This window comes from Pogona vitticeps, chromosome 5 (genome assembly GCF_051106095.1).
Source record: "Pogona vitticeps strain Pit_001003342236 chromosome 5, PviZW2.1, whole genome shotgun sequence".
Taxonomy (NCBI): domain Eukaryota; kingdom Metazoa; phylum Chordata; class Lepidosauria; order Squamata; family Agamidae; genus Pogona; species Pogona vitticeps.
Window position 1 is genome coordinate 69,024,198 of NC_135787.1, and position 24,364 is coordinate 69,048,561.

Consider the following 24,364-nt stretch of genomic DNA (forward strand, 5'->3'; position numbering starts at 1 on the left):
TACTGTTATCAAGAGATTTCTATACTATATAAAAGCCATATAAAAAATTAAGAATAAAGGCTTTGTATGGCAGAATAAAATCAGATACAACCATGGCAGGAACCCAAAACAAAAAAATGTGTAACAGAACCAGTTTTGCTTCACACAGAATAAACATTTTAAAGGAATACTCCTGTATGTAGTATTTTTTTTAGACTGAAATGTGCTGGCAGTAAGATGTCATGTTCAAAGAAACTTGGGAGACAGAAGTTCAAGATGGTAAGTGAAGTCAAAACATAAACTAGCCCAGACAGATCAACACATAGAGAGATTTTACAGCTTTTTTCATTTATTTTATTCTATTTTTATCTCACCTTTTCACTTAAAAAAGCACTCAGAGTGCTCAAACAACATCAATAAAAACAGAAGCAGTTAAAGAGATTACTGCATGAGTCAAAGAATAATAAAATAATTCAAATAGCCCTTTGAAGAGATCCCTTTTAAATTCTTTTAATATCAATTGATTGTATTATCAATTGACTAATCAAGAAGCACATTCTTTACATTTCCTACAAGCTACAAGAACTGGAACTGGTGGATTCCATGGCCTGGGGGCAACACAGGAGATATTGTTTGGGAGCAATTTGGGGTAAGGTGCACTACTTATTTTTCCATCTGTATCTTAAATTGCTTTTCAACCAATTATTCCCATGGACAAGCCATACCTATTCAAATATCCTCCTTCCTAAATTAAATTCCCATCAAAATCCTGTGAAATCTACATTCCTTGCACTGATCACCTCGCTGCAGAATTTCTCCAACGAAGTTCTTCCCTGCTTGCCTGAAGAAAATGATCCCTTTTTTCTTCACCCTCGGCATATTTACAAACAACTGAAAACAGGCTTCTAATTCCTTATTAATAATTATGTGCACAAACACAGCTGCTAAAACTTTGGAGGTTGGGGATGAGGAAATCTTAGTAGTGGTCTTTTCCTGTCAAGAACAGTTGCTGACCAGCCAGCCAGCCTGATTACAAAGTTCTTTTTTTTCAATCATCAAGCTGGGAAATGAATTGTACATGTTCAACACTTTGAAGGTTTCTTGTAGAGCTGCTGTTAACCTTATGCTTACTTCTGCACCAGTGCCAAAGACTTGCACCTCCATCTCCTGGAGGAATGCTATACTGTACAATAAAAATGACTCACTTTCTTGCACATGGAGGAGAGGCCACTAGATGGCAGTATAAAGTAATCTATGAAGACACCAAAGTTACATCAACATACATAGCCTATGTGAATTTAAGTATCTAATACCATTAATTAATACTAAAATAATTAACATCGAGATATTACAGATCTGCAGAGGTACATTGTACATGCAGAAAGTCATCAGCTTGTCTGAAACTCTAAAGAGCTGTCAGGTACATAATGCTAAATTGCAGAAATCAAAGGCCCGGCGGTATAGGCAGTTCCCTATTTTCCTATTCAGCCAACAGATCAACACCCCACCCCATCCTCACTGAAAGGAGGAGGACATGAAAACAGCTTTCATGTACCTTAACATCCACTCCAAGTAAACACTACAACATAACCCTATAGCTCACAGGTTCTTAACCTGTGGTCTGTGGACCCACAGAGGGGCACAATATCCTCATAGGGGGTCTACGAAAGCTTGAAGAAATGTCATGATCTTTTGCAGTTAAAACAGAATGAATGAACGAAAGCAAGAAAAGGAAACGTAGAAAAAAATCTTAATTTCCCTTATCCATTTGTTTAAAAATTGGCTTTTTTAACCTACTGCCTCAATTAAAAGCAAACAACAGTAAAAATCAGTTACAAAAATAATTGTCTGATAACAAATAACTGATATTTATGCACACAGTGAGAAGATCCAAGTGAATTACGCTGAATGATTGAGAGACAATAGGTGACATTTCTACCTACTGTGCAGTCAGAAGCCACAGGAAGAGTGAGTCTGAGTCTGTCATTGTGAGTAAGTGTTCAGATGGACTTCATGATAATGTTTCTTCTTCAATTTCTGCTAATACAGTAAAACTGTTTTGTTACTGTCAGGTAAAGTCATTTTCTCATATTATCCCAGTGAATTTTGTAATTGTACATTTTGGATCATAATGGGTCACTGGCCAAATCTGAAACAAAAGGTTTTATGCTGTTGATCAGGGTGCATCCTGTTCAAAGCAAAATGAAGCTTCTTCCAGTCATCTTAAAAAGTGACACCATTATAGCAAGAAATATCTGTTGATGAGACTCTTCATGAGAAACTTTAAATACTTAATGCACTTCTCATGAAGAGTCTCATCAGCAGATATTTCTTGGTGCAACTACTTTTTCTCCTTCACGTTCTCTGTGAATGCACACTAATGGGTGATTAGCAAGCTGACTTACCCGGAGGTGGGCGTCACAACAGGACAGAAGCCAGCACGGCTCTACCCACAGCAGCCTCAGCCTTGGCCCGGACATCAAAGCGATAGTGCGCTGCAAAGGTGAAGGGTGTAGACCATGTCGCAGCCTTGTAGACATCAGTGAGGTCAACACCATGCAGGAACGCCATGGAAGAAACCACTACTCTGGACAAGTGCGCTCAAACAGTGGACGGCAGAGGTTTGTGAGCAATCTCATACACCAGCTTGACTGTAGCAACCACCTATCGGGAAATGGTTTGAGGAGAAACCGGAGATCCCTCAGAGTGACCTTGAAATGACACAAATAGTTTTTGAGAAGAACGAAAGGACTCAGTCCTGGAAATGTAGTAGGCCAGAGTTCTTTTGACATCCAGGGAATGGAGTGATTTTTCCAAATTAGTCGTAGAGTTAGGAAAAAAGTTAGGAAGGACCACCGGCTGATTGAAGTGGAAAGTTGTCGCCATCTTTGGCAGAAAGGAGACATCAGGAAACAGAGTGACTTTGTCAGGATGAAACTGATTAAATGGTGGCTCCGCTCGCAGCGCTGTCAGTTCACTTGCACGCCTTGCCAAAGTGACAGCAAGGAGAAAGGCTGTCTTGAAGGTAAGTAGCCTCAATGATGTGGAAGCCAGAGCCTCGAATGGAGGAGACATCAACATTCAGAGGACCAGCAGAAGAGAGCACAGTGAGGGAGGCTTGTAGGCTGGGTGCATGTTGCAGAGACCCTTCAGGAATTGTTTCATCCCTTCAGGATATTGAAATAACTTGGCTGCATCAGAAAGAAGCGGCTGATACGCAACTATCGCAGAGAAGTAGACTTTAATCGCAGAGTGTGATCACCCACACTGGACGAGCAGGAGGAGGAACCTCAGAAGTGTCCAGTGATGTAGGGCACAAACATGTAAGTTGTACTCAGCAGCAAAGTTACAGAAAGATTTCCACTTCCTCGCGTAGGTAGCCAGAGAGGAAGGCCTACGAGCCCGGCTCAAGACATCCATTATCTAAGGTCCAGCCTCCAGGCTGTGAGAGGCAGGGAGTCCAGATCCAGATGGAGCGCCTTGCCATTGTGGAGGGAGAGCAGATGAGAAAGGTTCGGGAATTGAAGTGATCCACAGCCATCTGAAGTAAAGGGGCAAACCAGGGTTGGCGAGGCCACCAGGGAGCAATCAAGATGGCATTCTCCCTGTCCTGAAGGATCTTGATGAACGCCTTCTGGATCAGAGGGATGGGAGGAAACATGTACAACAGATCCTCCATCCAGGGGATCACCTTCTGAGTGACTCCCTGCTCCTGCCCGGGAGCAGTAGCTGTTGCATTTGCTGTTCATGGCAGAAGCAAACCCATCGAAACATGGAGTGCCCCATCTTTGGCAGAGGGAGTGGAAGACTGCCTCATTCAGGGACCCCTCGTGGGTGTAGTCTTGGGACCGACTCAGATGATCTGCAAGGTTGTCGGTGGAAGCTACATGTACTGCAATCAGGAAAATGTGGTGCTCCAAGCACCACTCCCAGACCTGGATTGTGAGTCACAGAAGCCGTTGAGAGTGTGTACCTCCTTGCTTGTTCAGATAGCATACTACCGTGGTGTTGTCGGATGCCAACTGTACCACTTTCCCCGTGAGGAGGCGCTTGAATGCTCGAAGAGCCTTGAAAAGAGCCAAGAGCTCCAGAACATTGATGTGAAGACAGGCTTCTTCTGGAGACCAGTGACCATTTGCTGTCAGATCCAGGACGTGTGCTCCCTAACCAGTCATGCTGGCACCTGTGGTGAGCTGGACTGAAGGCTGGAGAGGGCCAAAAGGTCTGCCCACAAGAAGATTCGAGTGGAGAGACCACCAGGTTAGTTGCTATGACAACTCCTCTAGGACTACAAGAGTCTTGGAAGGCAGGTCGATGAGGAGACTGAACAATGGCAGATACCAGGCTTGAAGAGAATGCATCTTCACTCTGGCATGCTGAATTACCGCCATGGTGGAGGCCATGAGGCCTAACAGATGCTGAACCAACAAAGGCTGGACTCTCGCTCTTGCAGTGAAGTGAGGAAGCAATTCCTGAAACTTCAGAATGCGGCTTCCTGGAATGAAGGCACGGCCTGACACCGCATCCAGGACACCCCCAATGTAAGTTACATTCTGGGTAGGAGACAGTGTGGACTTTTCTTGGCTGACTTGTAAACCAAGTTTAGAGAGGAGAGACAGAGTAAAGGTTATGTGCTGTGACAGTACATCAGGAGACGACGCTGTCAGCAACCAGTCACCAAGATAAGGAAAGATTGTAACGTAGAAATCGACGGTACCCATGACGGATACTAATGTGAAAGTATGTGTCCTTGAGGTCAATAAGAACAAACCAGTCTCCCTTCCTGAGCATCTGGATAGTACCATCAAGGGAGACCATGTGAAAGCGTTGAGGCATAATGTAAAAATTCAAGGGTCTGAGATCAAGGATAGGTCAAAGTCCACCATCTTTCTTGGGTATAATGAAGTAGCGTGAGGAAAAAAACTGCTTGAGATGCCAGGATTTTCCACCAAGAAGATGGCATCCTTAGAGAGTAGTTTATCTACCTCCTCACACAGAACAGGTGAAGCGTCTGTATTTCTGACAAAACCTGTGCAAGGTATGGAGTCAAACTCAGCTGCATAACCAGTGGCAATGATGGTGAGAACCCAAGAGTCAGAGGCAACAGCCCTCAGGCATCAAAAAATTTGGCTAATCTAATCTTGTGAATCAGTGGTGTTGGCAGCCACAGAAGGCTAGACCAGCTGCCTGGATTTCTGATCCTGGCGACAGGACTGTTGGAGTTGTCTCTGCCTGCCAGCTTGTTGGCGGGACTGACCTCAATAAGTCCCCTGCTGAGACCTGGACCTGTCGAAGTACGACCTCAAGGAATAGGACCTGCATCAGGAACCCCTAGACTGGGCTGAGATGGACCTGGCTGTCTTCCTATGTTTAAGCAGCCTTTCCAAGATCTCATCCATCTTCAGATCAAAGAGCCCCTGCCCATCAAAAGGGAGATCTTCGATCCGGTTCTTTACATCATCCATGATGGATGCAGAGCGGAGCCACGCATGTCTACAGAGGGCAAACGCAGTGGCCAGTTGCTTCGATGAAATGTCCACAATGTCCCTGGCAGCTACCCTCTCCTGATAGGCCAGAGACATGGCCTCCTGGTGGTGTGTGAAACAAGTGGTTCTCAACTCTTCTGGCAGAGTAATGAGGGCAGGGAGGACCGCATTCCACAGATGTCTGTGATATGCCCCCATGGCGGCGAGATAGTTGGCCACCCGTAAAGGTGGCGAAGGAATAGGCCCTCCGGCCCAAAGTGTCCAACTTCCTGCCCTCCTTGTCAGAAGGGGTCAATGAAGGCTTGGACCAAGTTCTGGACTGTGTGGCATCCACCACCACAGAGTTGGGTGGAGGATGCTTCGCAAGGAACTCAGTACCAGTCCCATGAACCTTTTAAAGGTTCTCAACCCGACGCGGCACCTGCTGGAAAGTTGAAGCTCTATCCCAAGACTCCCTAGCCAGACTGAGGAGAGAGGGGATGAAAGCCAACCTGATGGGTGCCAGCTGGTCTTTGGTCATATCTTCAATCACCTTGTCAGGTTGCGCCACCTACGGCTGGACCACTGCCAGCTCCAGAAGATCTGCAATCCTCTTAATCAGCTGGGTATGGGAAGTATAGTCCTCCGATGGACAGGCAGGATGACTGCTGATGGTGACTGATGCTGAAGTAGGGACATCAGGTGAAGAGATGTCTCTGATTTCCCCTCTGTCTCAGCCTGAGTCAGACCCGGACTCAAGGACTTAAGATCTAGCCAGGGGGCCCTTTTGAAAGAGCCATCCCTCAAAGAGGTAAGAGGGATGGCTTGTAGACAAAGGGCCTTCTCGGCAGCTGCCCCCAAACCATGGAACACCCTCCCAACTGAAATTCGTCTGGCGCCAACGTTGATGACATTTCGGCGCCAGGTCAAAACCTTCCTGTTCCAGAAGGCTTTTAATTGAAATAACAACTGTGGGTCCTGATGATGGCTATTTTAATTGTATTTTAATTGTATCTTAATTGTATTTTAGTCATTTTATTGTATTGAATTTTAATTATTGTAAGCCGCCCAGAGACCTCTGGGTAGAGTGGGTGGCATATAAATTAAATAAATAAAATAATAAAATAATAATAAATAAAAGACATGGTCTGGAGAATAAGTAGGCGAAAAGTCCCTAGGAAACTCTGAGTCCGATTCCAGCCCAAGCAGGTCCTACAGAAATTCATCCCCCAGAGTCTAAGGGGCCAGTGACAGAGGGGCCCGCGTTGGTAACTCTAGACGCCGCCTGGGGTCTTGGTTCAAGCCCACCAGAGGATCCCTTGTAGAGTGCGCAGGGGACTCTTCTTTAGCCCGAGGCTGTGAAGGAGGATCATCTGATCTCCAGAAGTGGTCCTCCGTGTACGGCAAGAACCACTGGAACTGTTGAAAAAAAGCCAGCCACTGCTGAAAAGCAAAAAAGGTGGCTGGATCAAAAGGGATCGGAAAAGCCGGACCCTTAAACTCAAAGCCACTCAAGCTCAGAGGGTGCTGAAAATCTCCCTGCAATGGTCGAGGTGGAGCCAGCTCAGACTCGATGTGCCTCGTCTTCCTTTTTCTCTTCTAGGGAGGAGGGGCCATAGGCTCAGGAGAAGGAGGGGGCGGAGACACCAATCGAGCCCTAGGTGAAACCAGTGATGACCGAGAGGACTGGAGAAACTGGTGCCATTGTGGTGAGGGTGGAATGAGCTCGTCCTCCAGCGCCTCAAACTGAACAGACGGTAAGGGAGTCAGGGGGCGAGATGGAGTTACCGGCAACCCAGCCCTCTTTTCCTTTTTTGACCAGCCTGGGCTTGAGGGAGGTCTCGCCGCTGCCACAGAGGCCAACAACTTCGAACCCGAAGAGGAAGATTTCCCTGGTCTCTATGGCTGCGAAGGAGAGCGCCTGGAAACAGAGGAAGCCTCAGACAGCGAGGCTCTCAGGGGGTCCATTCCCGGGGCAGGTGAGTCAAGGGATTTTGACCACAGAAACGCCTTCAGCTGGTCTTGCCTCCGTTTCAGCACAGGCTTGGTAAGAGCCTTACAGTGCGCACACGAGGCTGGCTGATGCCCTCCACCAGACAAAGCAGGCACTTGGAATGGCTGTCCTTCAAAGGCACATTAGCGTTGCAGGCTATGCAACACTTGAACGGCGGTTTAGAGGCCATATGTCCCAAACTCAGTTCTATGCTTGAAGGCCAACTCACAAATTAGAAAACAGTCCGGTCCACAGTTCAAATGAGGGAGGTCCAATATAAACTTTTTTCCTTAGGAAAGGGAACAATCAAACACAGAAGCTCTGAATGATGCTGCTACAGCAGTGGCAGGAAACAGAACTGAGGCACTGGATGCCGAAGGCGGAGATATAGCTTGGAGGGAGGTCCCGGCACCAAGTGCTTAAAGCTATACAAGTTTCCGAGACTACTCTGCTCAGGCGCAGATTAACTCATTAGTGTGCATTCATAGAGACAACGAAGGAGAAATTTTTCTGTTAAATTGACTTAGTCCCAGATAAGCTGAGATTTGTTGTTTGTTTGCAGAGAAATTAAAGTACAAAAAAGTGTATCAATGTGTCTATGTGGGTGGGTGAGTGATTTACAGTGTGAATAACTTTGCTTCCACGGGCATTTTCTCATTTGGGGTTAATGTCCCTGATTTTTGAAAGACACAAACACAGAGAAATCAATGTTGGGTAATGAGAAATCTGTATTTACTGAACAACTTAGTTTTGTTTTTAGCTACTGGCTAAATAATAACAATTGGGTGCCATCAAGTTAATTCTAATTTATGGATAAGCCTTTCCAAACAAAGGAAATTATTTACATCAACAAAGCACCAGTTCTAGACACAGCTTTAAGGGTTTTAGATTAGGCATCCTTCAGGCTCGAGAGACTATGATAACGTGCTCTAAATAGAGGACTTGGAAAGCATCTAGTGTGGCTGAGAAGGCCAATTCAAAAGTGACAATCCCTTCCACACTGAAGACAAATAAGGATATACCTTAGAAATCAGAAAGGAATTAACTCTCCACTAGGATTAGTGACTGAAATAGAAAATTTTCCTGTCAATATGAAAATGTATGTGGAATTATTTAAGGAAACAAAAGTGATTAGACTGAAAGACTGGTTGTTTAAAATCAGATTGAAAGATCAAATAAAACAAATCCTTCAGAATAAGAATATTTCATGGTTTAATTATATGCAATTAGAAAGATGGACTAATGAATGGGTAAAGAAATATAATAAAGGTAGAGAATACACGAAGTATGAACAAATTCTGTTATCATATGAAGATATTCAGATGACTGATTCAGTAAAGGGTACAGTGAGTAAAATTTAGATTCCTGATTGACTCAGAAAAAGAAGAAAGTGAGAAAGAAAGATTGAAGTTAGTGCGGGAAAAAGGTTTTGGAAAAAGAATAAACGAGGAAGAATGGAGGAAGATGTGGAAAATGAGGGCTTTAAGATTTATGTCAGTGAGAAAAAGAAAAAAATTAAAATTGGGTTTAAGATGGTATTTAACACAGACAAAATGAAATAAAATTAACACTAGTTATTTGAATGTCTGTTGGAAATGTGAGAAGGAAATTGGTACATACTTTCATATATGGTGGGAATGTGAAAAAGTGTAAAGATTTTGGAAACTAATCTTTAAAGAATTAAATTACATATGTGAAAAAGATAGAATTTAATGATGAGATGGCTTTGTTATCAATATATGAGAATGTGGAATGTGATAAGATGACTAAAGAATTTATTACCAATTTATTAACTGCAGTTACATTAATAATAGCTAAGCAATGGAAATCAAAATGTGAATTTTGAATGGATGATTGCTATAATGAAATATGGAATATAGATATAAATGATAAGCTAACTTGTAATTTAAAGGTTAAGAAAGGAGAGTTGAAAAAGAATAATTTTTATGATATACAGGGCAGATTTTTGGAATATGTGTTAACAAGAGGAAAAGGGAAAGCTCCAAATCAAGAATCAATACAGTTCTGGAAAAAAGGACAATAATAAAAGAAGAAGAAGATGGAATGAGGAAGATTATTGCAAGAGGTCCCGACTATGGTGGTGGGGAACACAGTTAATTTGTATTTTGGTTTATGTATTTTATGTTTATGTTTATGTTATAGTTAACTAAAAATTAAAAAAAGAAATCAGAAAGGAGATAAGAGATGCTACTTAAGCCTCTCTCTTAAAGAGACTCGCTTTACATATTAAGTTACTGTGCTGATCAGCTTGCTTGACAAACATTTTTAAGAATCAGACATATTGCATCAAAAGCTGGAGAGATTAGTAAAGCACAAATATTACTCTGTATCTGCTATTTTACACTATCTTGGGTAAAATGCGCAAGCAGAGCCTCAAAGCTTACAGAAAATTATGGTACTGAAAGGTAGAAGCTGCAGAAACCATACTTATTAACCACAATTTTAAGATGATGCTCAACATGCATCCCCTTGCTTGTTTCCTCACTACCCCTCTGCTGCCAAGCCACTGAAATATAAAAGCCAAAAATGCTGCATTTTCACTTGAAAAGCAGGTCATGGGGGAGGAACATGACTTGTTACCTCAGCTGAATCACACTCAGCCTAGAAACATATCCCAGCTTAAAAATAAAATAAAGTGCCTATGCATTGTTCACTTTGTTCTTAATCAAATGTTTAGTGTTTTTTGCTGCTGTATGAGTTGCAGCATGCAAAAAGTTCAGGAAGGCAGGGGTCTCCACATCCAGAGATTGCCAACACCCATACCTTACATATCTGCTTCTCAATCCATCTGGTTTCTTTTTCCACATCCAAGGAAGGGCTAGCATTAGTATAACTTTCAACAACCATGGTGTTTGGTAGCCTAGAAGCCAAACTTATCCACCAAAGATTAAAGTGCATGTAACAGAGGAGACTCATTACTGGATCATCTGTAGGGTTTGTAAAAATGTTTTTGAGGGAGAAGAGATGGAATCAGGCAGCAATGCTGGATGAAAAGGAATTAATCCTTTGTAGTCACCCCTTTTTCCTTATAAAAATCCATCCTCTCAGATTTTCTATATTTCATGCAATTCTCCACACAAACTATGACCAAAAAAACCCCCAAACCCCATTATCATGAATGCCTATTCTTCAAAAGTGCAAAATAGGCATAACTGAAAGCAATGACAATTGGATCCATCAGGGAAAGGACAAAGAAATAAACATATAAGATTTCTCCAGTCAGACCAATGCTTTTTTAAGATTAGAGCTCAGGATTTTAGAAACTTTTAGAGACTTGTTTTTAAATTCTTCCATTTATTCCAAGTAAACAGTGCCTGGATATGTCATTCTCAGAGAAAGACCTCATAGGGAGACTTCCAATTTTCTTCCCATCCACCCCTTCCTATTAAGGAAAGTTATCTTACCCTGTTATGAATTCTGATGCTTTCGCCAAGAAACAGGAAAGCTAAATGTTCTCTCTTTTTCAAGGAGAAGCATACAAAAAAACAAGGCATCCTGAATTCAGCAGTAAAAAGAATTAGCCAAGATCACAGTAATGGAACTAAATGCTTTGAAACCCCCATCATTTAGTCAGTTGGTTTGATTTGCTATTTTAAAACCTTATATTAAACTAAAAAGTCTTCTAGTTAATCAGCCATGTAAAAAAAGCAGTTTCCAAAACATGTGAAGGATGTTGCTGGTGTCATCTTAAACTAGGCATTCGTTTTCTCTCATACTGTACAGGAAGGAATACATCGACAATGATCTGTAGAAATACCGTAATGTCATGTTTCCTTTTTAAACTTTAGAACTATTTTTTAAATTCATATACATTATAAATCAGTTTCAACTGATTCACCATAGCAACTCGGTTTATTTAACCAATTATCAGCCACACTTTCTACTATATGTATTAATCCCTAAAGCCCCTAAATTTTCTCAGTTTTCCCTAGGATTGGAAAGTAAAAGCAACATGTTTCAGATGTTAAAGGCTGCATAGAAGCAAGCCTGAAATGTGAAATATACAATCTTCCTCAAAATAATATTAAAAACCATTTCTTCCATGGCAAGCAGAATATCCAAGCAATTTGCAACACAGGACTAAAACTATAGACACAGATTTGATTTCCACTTTACTTATCCAGTAACCTTGAGCTCAATCTTTTGATGAGTCCTTAATCAGTCTCATGACAAGTGGCCAAATCTCTAGTAGTTCTTCGCACCAGGCAGAGAGAGAAAATAACAACTGCAGTCTGCAGTGGTTTGATGGCTGATCACTTTGATATACACATATTCTATCACAGTGGTTCCCAACCTTGTTTGAGTCACAACCTTTTTAATAGCCAAGTAACATGCAACCCACTCACCATATCTGCATAAAAATGCATATTTAATGGAGTAAAGTCATCCCGTCTCAGCATGTAGAGGCTTCTCTCTCCCACAAAGGGTCTATACATACACATACGGTACATGCTTTAATACCCTACTCCAAAAGGTCAAGGAAGAAATTATTTAATGAGAGCATGTAAACCCCCAGAAAACACTTTACGATACCCTTGGGGGTTACAACCCCCAGGTTGGGAAACACTATTCTAGCATTACTACTGTACTCACAAATCTGTAAAACATGCAACAAGAGACAACTGGGGGAAAATGAACATGCACAACACAGGTTTTATCTGATGCTTCTATTACATCCAGCTCTTCAAAACAAACTACTAGATCTGCAGACACTACAGTGCCATCATTTCCTCAAGGCCCCTTTTCTTTTCACATCTACAGTGCCCCAATACGCATTTCTGGTGTTCTTCGTATGAGAAGTATGCAATACAACACTTAAAATCTTGTAATCAGGCCTAGGAAATCCCCTTCCATTAAGATAAGAAAATACAGTTGAGAGATCTTTGCATAGCTGTAAACAAAGCTACCATGGGATAGAGATGGGAGTTAAGACAAAATGCATGTTTTCTTAGTAGTAACATCCTGAATGTTTGTTTAATAATCACTGTAACAATTCAGAGTTTACAAAAGGGACAATCCGAAACTGTAACTGGAAGAAATACATTCAATACAGCATTAAAATGCAGCATTCCTGTGAAACCAAGAACAATACAGCTACTGAGTTAAGCTACTCCTACTTAACCAAGTCTAAAAAACCTAAAGGTTCCCGCCTCTCAGCATCAAGCACCGAATGTGTCTCGCACACAGTGTGTTGCTGAAAGGCAAAAGAAGTTTTTAACAGCCATTTCAGGTCTTGAAGTCCCAAACAAGAAAGATGGCCTGGGAGGATACCATGATCCATGATGATGAAGGCTGCCAAAAAGTCCAGCAGAACCAACAAAGAAGCTGGATTGAAATAGATCCAATCTGTCTCACCCAGAAACTTCCAAGATCTTTATACATATGCACCAGAATGAAATGCCAAGTAGATAGAACACTTCAGACTGCAAATAAGGGTTTTTTGTTTGAATACATCCCAACATAGCTTAATTCAAATTGAAGAACAATACACTAGGGAGAGATCCTGTTTTTGTTTTATAAAAAGGCTGACATTTTTACAATTAGGCAAGTCTTCTTTGGAAAAAAAAGGTTATCCTGTGTCTACAGTCCCTGATACCATTTGATATCTCTACAACTTCACTCTTTCTTAATTCTTATGTGTGTGTATTACTATATAAGGACTCTCACACAGTGATAATTTATTTAATGAAGCACTGTAAAAATTATAGTATTACATGTGAAACAGCTGTCATGGAGTGAACTTAGAGCTTCAGAGACAATACTTTTACATGAAAGTAGTTCAGATATCCAAGTGTGAGCTCAGCATTTCAAATGTCAGGCAACCCTATTTCTTTACCAATAACAATGAATCTAACCTTCCAAAGTCAGGAACCCTATAAGCTGTAAGTCAATAATAAAGTTTCTTAAATACTGTTAGTTATGCCTATCTGTATAACACAATTGGTCTAAATCTCATTGACAAATTGCAGCAAATTAAGAGGTTTGCATAGGCATTTGCTGAATTGTGCAACTCAGCATACAGGTGCCTATGTTAACTTCTTAACTTGCAGCAATTCACTCACAAGATTGCTCAATGTCACAGTAAAAGCTAAGTGTAAACATTCATTTTTCCCATTTGCTGATCTTCTGTTAAAATACAGGGTTCTGTATAGTTTCTAAATCACAGCTTACTATAATGTCGAATCATTAACAGAAATATCCTCAATAAGAAAATCCGGTAACTTCTAATGTGCATTTAAACGTCATATTAAGAGGCAGAATCGAGATGAATGTGCTTGCTACGGTTTTCTCTTGCCTTCCTTCCAAGGAACATTGCTTACAAAAAGCCTGCAAAAATAGTTTGAATCAAGTGACTGCAATTTGCTCAAAGCCATTAAATGATTTTCAAAGCTAAACAGGGACTTGAACATGATTTCTCACATTCAAGAGCAATGCTCTAGCCTCCAATCCAAGTTCTGCACAGAAATAGATAGAACAACCTCTGAGAAAATGACCTTGCTGAAGCTTTCATTTATTTTTATGTGAAATAAATCTACATTTTTTTACATTGAGAACGGTCTCTCTACTGTATTGGTTGTTTGCATTTTTCTTCTTCTTCTCCAAACTAAACAAAACCACCTCTATAACTGTTCCTCATCATTTCAAGATTTTTTTTTTTTACCATCTTGGTCATCCTCCTCTAGACACATTCCACCTTGTCAACTCCATTCTTATGTGGTACCCAAAACAGAATAGAGGAGTACTATCACTTCCTTTGATCTGCACACTATATTCCTCTTGGGCAAAATCATATTACATAACTATGGGCACACAACTCAAGGCTGAGCTTGTGATAATTGCAGTAGTGCTCATGTGGAAGTGCTATCCATAAAGCACTTCAGCTGGCACATTGAACAATTGGTTTCAGTGAGTTGCGCAACCGACTGAGCAACTGACTTGGACAATTCCTTGTTGTTCAGCATAATGCTCAGCACATTTACACCAGTGTAAATTTTTCTACTGCATTCACTTTTGCATTATACAGTTGCCTTACGTTTAGCTTATGGTCTACTAAGATCCTTTCCCCCCATATACTACTGTCACCACTTATCTTACTATCTGACAGTGACAGGAAGTAAGTTACAGAAGTACCTCAGTTTACGAAATCAATGCATCCTCCGGGACATTACGTCATGTGAAAAATTCGTAAACCACAACGCAGATTGCTGTTCTGGTTTATGAGCAGCAGCGCTACAAACCTCCAGGCGCGGGGAAACTTCCTTCGCAAAGCGAAAGAAACCAGGAAAAAAAAACATAAACAGAGGCACTATTCTGAATGGATTTCCGTTCGTAAACCAGAAATTACATAAGCGTACGTAAACTGAGATACTACTGTACATCATTACTGTTAACCTGATTAATAAACAGACATCAAACAGGAAAAGAAAAAACAAACACCCCACAATGGCTCTGGAAAGAATGGAAGGAGAGTAATTTCAAACCATTTTGAAAATAATCTGGGTTGCTAATTTAGATGTGGAACCATTAAACAAATCTGCAAGCTAACAGAAATCATGGTCTTTCCAATGTTGAATGTGAGCCCATCTGTCTACATCAAAGAACAATAAACGGTTTAGAAATGGAGTTATGTGGGAGGGAAGCACCAAACAGTTTTGAATGGGGTTAATTGTCCAAATCCATTTCAATCTATCTTCCAGCTCCATTTCAGGAATGAGTCTACTTTCACTGATTTCTTAAGAAAAAGAAAGCAATGTAATTCTTATATTTTGGTAGAAGGCTTTTTCTGCAAGGCACATCCCCAATAGCTCTCTGGACCTCTTAGCAATTGTTGATACATTCCAGAATAGTATGCTAGTAATCATCTAACTGGGATACGTATCAATGACCGGTAATTCAGACACAACTCGAACAGTTTGGAGACCATTACACTAGCTATGGGCAACTCTGGAGGGGCTGGGGACATTTTCCATCATAATGGCCATCAAAACTACTCTGGAAGCCACATGCAACTACGCTCCAATGAAACCAGCAGCTGGGTTTTCGAACATGGGGCTTTTCTTAAAGTGAGGCACACCTATTTCAGAGAAGACTCATAGTCCCTAAAGGCTTTTGTAGGTGCAACTTCCCCTCCTTTTTTTGCACTGAAAACAGAGCAATGAGGCCACAGAAGCCTCACCCCTCCCCCCCCAAAAACCCCCAGCCCTGAGCTATATGCTGCATAGTAAAACTATGGTTTTACAATTTGACCTATTTTGTGGAAAGCTCCTGTATTCTTCTTTGCACTGCATGTTATTTAATATCTACATGATACCACTGCAAAATTCATCTAGGGGCACAGAATGAATTACGATCAACAGGCAGGTAAAACTGAATTCTATTTCTCATTGAAATCCAATCTGTATGTAGTCATGACCATCTAAGTTGAATGTAATCTGTAATGGGTTTGATGAGGACTTGTCAATGAACGATCCAATTTATGTGTTGCAGCTGGATAGCTCAGTGATTTAGATACTGGGTTGCAGAGCTAACAGTTGGGAGTTCAATTCCCTAGTGTGCCTTCTGGGAGAGGAGCTGGCCTCCAAACACTCCCAGAAACTGGTGATTTTACCCCCCCTGGCCCCGTGGGGGGGTGGGGGGAGGGTGGCAAGGGTCCAAGGGAGCCTCCCAGGACCCTTGCCAGGCTGCCCCCACCTCCCCACGGGGCCAGCCCTGGCGAAATCGCCAGCTCCCAGGACCTTTTGAGAGGCTGGAAAGCTTCTCAAAAGGTCCTGGAAGGTTGCTATTTCGCCCATGCTGGCCCCGTGGGGGGGGGGGTTGGCGTGGCAAGGGTTTGGAAGGCCCCCTCGGACCCTTGCCACGCTACCCCCACCCCCCCCACGGGTCCAGGGGGGGCAAAATTGCCACCTTCTGGGGCTCTTTTGAAGCTTCCCAAGCCTTAAAAGAGCCCAGAAGGTGGTGATTTTGCCCCCTCTGACCCCCGGGGGGGCAGGGTGAGTCTCTAAAGGGTCCTGGAACACACTCTAGGACCCTTTGGAGGCTCACCCTGCCCCCCACCAGGCTAGAGGGGGCAAAATTGCCACCTTCTGAGGCTCTTCTGAAGCTTTCCAAACCTCAAAAGAGCCCCAGAAGGTGGTGATTTTGCCCCCTCTGGCCTTCAGGGGGTCTGGGTGAGCCTCCAAAGGGTCCTAGGTTGTGTTGCATAAGACAGACCTCTCCATAAGGCTCACCAATTTTTAGGAGAAGAAAACAGATTTTTTTTCCTGTTTTCTTCTCCTAAAAATTTGATGCGTCTTATGGAGAGGTGCGTCTTATGGAGCGAAAAATACGGTATACCAAAGAAGCTCTAAAGGAGTCCATTATATTCTTTTTTAAAATAAACCTTCCCAGAAATTAAAAAGGAAGGGTCTAGAGTGCTAGACAGTTTTTCTTTGACATTACCCCAACTCTGGAAATCCAGTGTAAGGATGATTCACCTAATTCCATTATCTTCTCTCAAGCACTGGGTCATAACCACTCAGTCTGCCAAAAAGAAGGTTACTTACCTGTAACCATCGTTCTTCGAGTGGTCCTCTGTGAATTCACACATATGGGTCTTGTTTGGCTGACTTAATTAAATACCCAAGCAGCATGAGCCTGGCCCTTTGTGCAATGTCTCTGTTGTTTCCCCGGCTTTCTTACAATAGAACAGAACATAGAGAACTCTGCCTGCTGCCTCCCCAGCAATACAGTAGCTGAAACAGACACTCTGCTTGTTTTTCACTTGAAGCCAGCCATGAATGCAGCAAATTGAATTTCTAAATTCAATATCTGGATTCAGACAATTGTTTATAATTTAATGGCAGCTTAAATTTATTTATTTATTTATTTATTTAAAATAATTTTATCCCACCTTCCTTCTTAAAAAGAACCCAAGGTGTTCAAATGGGTTGTGCATTTTGTGCATTCAAAAAGGCAGCAGCACCTGGCCATACAGTGTTGTAAACAAAAATGTGGATTAGCCAGTGTGACTAGATGCTAACACAGACCGCTCTTGTATACTTGCACCTGCTGCCACACTAGACGCAGATCTCTGAATCCATTTAAAGAATCCCACAATGGCCTGTGCTTAGCAAAACAATAGTACTCTCAGTGGCTTATCACATGCAATATAATGTGATAGTGTCTGACACAGAACTTGTTTTACATTATTTCAAGGGGCCCTACATGTGTAGTTTAGATCATTTGCAAACTTGCTAAACATCACATGACTCCAGAGAAAATTCTGTTCCTATCAACACACTCATATACTGTACTCACAAGTCTATTGTAAATCTGAGAAAGAATGGATATACTCTACTGCTACAGAATCCTAAATGTTCTATCTCCACAGTGAGAGCAGAGAGCAAAAATCACAACAGAAGCTTCCTATACAAAGGTCAGCAAATAAGGAAATGTTCATATGAGAAATTTTGCATGAAGGCACTGACTGTATCTTGCCTTAGGGCTGAATGAGTGAAATGATAAATTTATTTTATATTTGTGGATAAGACCTTCCAATCCAACTGGCGGGAGAGGACCTATTGTCATATCTTCCAGGTTAATACCTCCTTTTGCCAAAGTTAAACGAACATGCTTTTTTATTCTGTAAAAGACTGAAGTCTATCTCCATGCCCTAATTTAAACTGGTAGATAGCTCAGTTCAGTTTTCAAAAGCAAGGTTGTAGGTAAGGGGGGCAATACTAAACTGTACTATTCAGAGATAGATAACATAATAATGTCTTCTTAAAGTTTAGACAGCAATAAGCATGACTAAAATAAAAGAAAGTTTTGAAATACTGTTCTAAAAGCATAACGTAATACTCAAGTAATACTTTAGAAGTAGAATAGCATATACTATAGTAACCACAATTGGGGAAACAATCCAAATAGTCAGGGGGGAAACAGATTAAAATAATAACTTATAAAATATTATTCAAGGTGACATATAATCTTACCAATTTAAGGATATTTGCAGTCATACAAGACAAACCCTCAGGGATGGATTCATCATGACATTTTTCCCTGTGGAGCCAATGTTGTGCTTTCAGGATGCAACAGTATTTGCAAATACGATAATACTGCTGGTCACTTGTCCAACAGACACAGCTTACAAATGAATGATGTGTAGAAAACTAGAAAAATAAAAGAGAGACATAGATTAGTAACCAACTATTCAAAATTCATTTATACCTTCTCCTCTAACCTAAATGGGTCCCCAAAGAAATTTAAGCTTAACATCCTGGATTGATCAGCAGATTCAACATAAAAAGGCAGATTTGTTACATTCCCAAGCAGCAATGAATCTGGTCTCAGTCCAACTTAATTCTACCTAACAATGACCTCATCTATTTTCCTTCTATGTATTCAACACACAAAGGATAAGGAATCACAGCAGACCTCTGAGGAGATAAGACTTCTTCCTGGGGTTGTTTTAAGCAATGTTTCATTCAAGACTTTTATACCTGGTGGGACATCATTTGCACAACATACAATTGGCTTCTAAGCTATGCTTAATGAATTGTAATAAAAACAGTGTTTAAATAAAAGAAGAAGCTAGGAAGATGTTGCTCTTTCCAGCAACATGTCTCCCTATCTTAAAATTAATGTTAAGTAACGAACTACCAAGGTAGTACACACTCTGGGGGGAAAAGAACACCAAGTCAATCATACCACAGGACAGACAGTAACTTATATATCAAAAATAAGTATTAAGCATACTTTACTAACAGTCCATTGAAAAGGTACAAGTGAGCATACTTCAGACTTCTTGTCAGTAACATACTTGTTTTAACTTGCTCAAACTGCAGGATGCCACCCCTCCCCACTGCTTGCCCTTCCATTTCCTCCTAAGAGCTACAGCAAATTTTTTAGTGTTCAGGACTTCTTAATTTCACCCTGCAGGCTGCTCCAAAACATTTTAACTGTTTACAACAACACGAGTCTCAACATGCAACAACAGCACTTACTGCATTTAGTTTTCAAAAACAATACCAGTGTAAAAGACTTGAAGATATAAAATAAGCTATACTTAAAAACAGTTTTATCGGTGTTCTGATACAAGAATTTACTTATTTCCTTTTACCAATAAACAATAGGAAAACAGTCAAACATGGGAAACCCACTCCCTCTTAATCATCCTCCACATTTTATGCACAATTGATTGTACTTCCTGAACAGGGTTGTCCAGAAAACAAGATAAAGATCTGTTTTCAGAACACACAGAGCAGGGAAAGGAGAAATAAGAGTTCATAAAGCTTTACTAAGATCCATAGTTTTGTAATATTTGATGTTAGTAATTAAGCTGCTATACTAAATGGCGATGCACTTCCAAAAAGAACTGTGAGGGCACCCACCAATAAAATAAAAATCACAACAGGAAGCCTGCGCTCAGATTTTGCCATTTTTGTTTGAACTGCTTCGGACACAATCCATTGGGAAACTGTTACACAAGTGTTACTGAAATGTACAGAAGCTAATCTCCTTCCAGACGACAAGTTTGCTTCAACATTCTATTCTGAATCTGAATCTCAACAGTCTCAGTAGCAATACAAAACCAAAAACCCTTAAATTCATCTCAGGTAAGCAACCCAAGAAGTAGATTGAAATAATGAATTACATAGCTTACAAAGGAGCAAGGAATAATCAAGGTATCTTTCTTTTAAATATACTCTGACTGCATTTTTATTTCATATTTACTGTCTTCTGGTGACAAAACCCTCATGCTTGTTTCTATCCTGCAATGGCACAATTGAAACATTTGCTTTTTAAATCTGAAGTATGAGCTTCAGATCTTTAAAGCTTAGCTTCTGTGTTTGCTTTGTAAAATTTTCTGTGGAATATATATTACTTCTCAAAAGCTACCTAATTATTGGACAACTTTTAAAGGCACTCTTGTGAAAAGGCAGATAAATTTAGTACTTAGATTAAATATATACAGTATAGCCATTCAAAGTAATTTTCTCTTCTGGGTAAGCCTACTACTGCACAAATTTCCAGCATCTGAATATTTATTATATAAAACCATTATATATTGAGGAATGAGAGAACTATCATTTAATTCGCTTCACCATTCCTTCAACAACCATGGCAGCCTGTTGGGTCAAAGGAATGCACTCTAAAGAATACAGTGGGGTTTCTACTTAAGAACTTAATCCGTATTGGAAGGTGGTTCTCAAGTTGAAAAGTTCTTATGTTGAATCTGCATTTCCCATAGGAATGCATTGAAAACCATTTAATCCGTATCTGCTCTTTTCCGTCCATAGAAACTACTGTAGTAACATTTCATGCATCTATGGGGACACACGCCACCAGAGTTTATACACTATTAGATTCTCTTTAAAATACTCTCAGAAGCTTAGTTATTTCTGCTACAACAAATTAAGACAGTTATACTTCTTAAATCTATACTACCCATAATTTATACTGAACTATACACAGACTTTTAAATAATCACAATCTAGGAATCATATCCTCAAGCACAGTTCATTTTGAAGGCCCAAAGCTGCTCTTCTATCTCCCCTCTGAAACATGTGATTGCCTGTTTCACCTTTAGATTTTTATTCAGATGGCAACCACATTAACTCCTGCTGTAGCAGTAAGGAATTTCCAAGTTTATCCAGAGAAAAACACTACCAACAGCTGCTTCTACACTACAGAAACACTCTTGTTAGTAAATGAAGATTGGCTAAGCTCTGCCCACTATGGTCCCCATCAGATAAAAAACAGGAAAGAATGCAAATGTAACTCATAAGTAACCCAAGAAGCTCATAAGATTCACAATCTTATTCACAAGTAGGTAGTCCAGAGTGAAATCTCACAAATGAAAACCCAGAAGCCTACATGCTCTTCTTAAAGTATTTCCACATCCACAAAAAGGTAGCTATGAGAACTATCACAAAATGTAAGAACATCAGGACCCCTCCAGACCCCTCTCAATATGAACACTGCAGCAGAAACTACAGCCAAAATACACAGAATCTAAATCAAGTATTATGTGTGGTTCTAATCAACCCTCTGAGCTGGACTCCTCCACAACCCTCTCCTATTTAAAATCCAACACCATGTTCACCTTGGATACAGAGTTATTTTGGATTCCAACATTTTGCCAGAAAAATTTTTTTTAAAATAATTAACAAGGCTGTTTAGCCTACATCATTTTTTAAAGTTCCTAGCACTCTTGGCATAGGGCAGGTGGTTCTGACAGGTAGAAGGGTGTATCTGACAAAACCAAGCATCTCGAGAGCAGGGAAATACTCAAAGAAGCTATTTGATGACATGTAGATTGAGACAGATGGCCTGTATAAACTCTGAAACACACAGCCAGAGGCTGTTCTTCTCAGCCATATATATACGACACAGAACACCTTTGAATCTGGGTGGGGCTGAGGGAAGTCACGAGCTGATTCACCACATCCCCACTACAAATGCATGGGTAGGTGAATACCTTTGTAGACCACTAAAGAAATCATACAGTCTGCTAGCTTTCATGGGTCTGGATGTCTACTTCATCAAGCTTGCACCAGTATCCTGTAAGAGTCCCAACAGTTCATGGCAGATGTATTTTGCCGGGTGGTTTTCTTAGATGCAAGTTAAGAAAGATGCAGGCTACCACTGGAGTTGTGGCTTTAAAGTTACAGCTAAGGATGCCGGTAACTGGATATTGTATCCCAGTTGTTCACACACAGACATGGAAGCATTATGCATACACCTTCCCCATCTGGCCTTCCTTTGAAACTACAGTGGCAACTTACTATGCTAAGTAACAGGAACTTTGCCAGCAACTAAGTGAATCAGTCAAAAAGGCAGGTGAAATGGAAGACTAAAAGGCTCCCTACGATTTCACCACGGATAAAGCTTACTGTGTTTAAAGTTTCCATCACAGCAGGAAATACAATTATCCTTTTAGCTACATGTAATACAAATATGAGACTCTTCCACATTCAGATTCACCTCTGAAACTGAAAATCCATTTCAGATATTACAGTGGGTGTCTTGTAATGGATGTTATGTTCAATTAAAAGCACACCAACTGAAGCTCAATACAAACAGAACTGATGTGCTGTTGATAGATGGCACATTAAAATATGCAGATCATATATAACATATATTGTGGATGGTGTCACATACTCCCAAGAGGGTATGATCAAAGCCTGGAGAGGCATTTATATCCAGCTTTAAGTAGGATCTCTGGCTCAGACTTTTCATAAACTTCAGTTGCTATTTCAGCTACTGCTACTTCTGGGGAAAATGTGGTTTTGCTAAACTTACCCATGAATAACCAACTAAACTGGCTTACTGCTATGGACTGTATACAGAGATGTATACAGAAATATTAACACTGACTGTATACAGTTCATTATGAAAAAATCTTAATTGTTTCTAAGCACAATGCACAGTGCACCTTTTGACCAATGAAATCTTAAGTGGTTCAGATGAGTACCTGAAAACTGCCTTCTCCGTTATGTGTTTGTTATTAAGTTGAGATACTATGTTGAAGCTCTATTTTCTGTACTACACACCTCAGTGATGGAGCAAGTTGCTAGCATGAGTGGAAAGGCACAACAAGAAAAAATGTAATGGTAGATTACTCTGCTAAATGTATTTTCCCCAGCATTTATATCAGCGGTCCCCAACCATTTTGGGACCGCAGACGGGTTGGGGTGAGTGGACTCCATGCACGGGGGCAACCCCTGCATGAGTGCGACATGCCCCCTACACAAGCACGACATGCCCACTGTGTGTGCGCCCGGGGGGGGGCAGAGATCCATCTCTGTAGCCCAGTTCTGGGAAGCCAACAGACCAGCACTAGGCCGAAGACCAGGGGTTGGGGACCCCTGATTTATATGATTTCTTTCAGATAATGTAAGCTTTCTCCACTGCTGCCTGCACACCAGTGGAAGAGACAATGTCAGTGGAACAGATTGCTGTCTTCCCTTTAATCTTCACCAAATGTTAGAGGGACTCTCTCAAACAGATTTGGTGTGTAGGAGAAGAAGAGCAAAGGAAGTTGTGTCACAAACAGGGAGTAGCTTTCTATCATCAAACATTAATCCACACTACTCTATTTTATCAACTCGGGTAGCAGCTCTACAAGGTTTCAAGTCAGATTCTTTCCTAGCCCTATTTGGAGACTGAACTTCAGAACCACTCTATCAGTGACCTGTGGCTCCTCTCCAGTACTGCCCTTAGTAATCTATGGTTGTCTCTCGTCCAATCACTAACCAGACCCAAGCCTGCTCAGGTTTTTAAATCAGATGATCATGGCAGTATATATCACAAGCAGAAGTCTACTCAATGTGACACCGTTGAGCCTATAGTGAAGTGCATTTCATACTTAATGCTCCTATTAAAGGAAGGGGACTGATTTTTTAAAAAGTTCTAAGATAATGTGAACTATTTCTCTCTATTTATATGACATCCCAATTCTGTTTTAAAGCCATCTTTCAGGATAATTACAAAAAAAGGCAGGGCACAAACTTCATAGCTCTATGATCAGGCATCATGTTCCATATGAAGGGGAGAAAACACCAGTAGAGAAACCTGGATAAAATATAATGCACATCCTTTTCATAACTAACATTATCAAGACTTTTTATCCATGATGGTAAAAAACATTAAACCCTTGGTGCAGTGACTTGTTGCCTGAAGTGAAAATCCTGAACAGTGTCTTGTACTGTACAAGCAACTGCACATGGAATTGGATATGGCTGACAAACAGGCCAATCCTCCCTCAACTAATCGGCAGACCTATGTTCTGACCACTGCTGCTATTGCTGCTGAAACCTGGTAGTTACCGCAGGAGCAATCTACAGTGCAAAAGTGTGTCAGAATGCCCTTACACAGAGTCCTACAGACCAGCACTGCATAATGTCTCCTCCTTCTCCAGAAG

The 24,364-nt window shown here is 41.0% G+C and overlaps 1 protein-coding gene across 2 annotated transcripts in view; it reads right to left on the reverse strand.

The window, feature by feature from the left end:
• Positions 1-24,364, reverse strand: part of FRYL (FRY like transcription coactivator) — a 233,791-nt gene that overhangs the window by 199,950 nt on the left and 9,477 nt on the right. For both annotated transcript variants that reach the window (XM_078394668.1, XM_078394667.1), the window contains exon 2: positions 18,432-18,608. The gene's annotated coding sequence lies outside the window, so the exon portion shown is untranslated. The remainder of the gene's footprint in view (positions 1-18,431; positions 18,609-24,364) is intronic.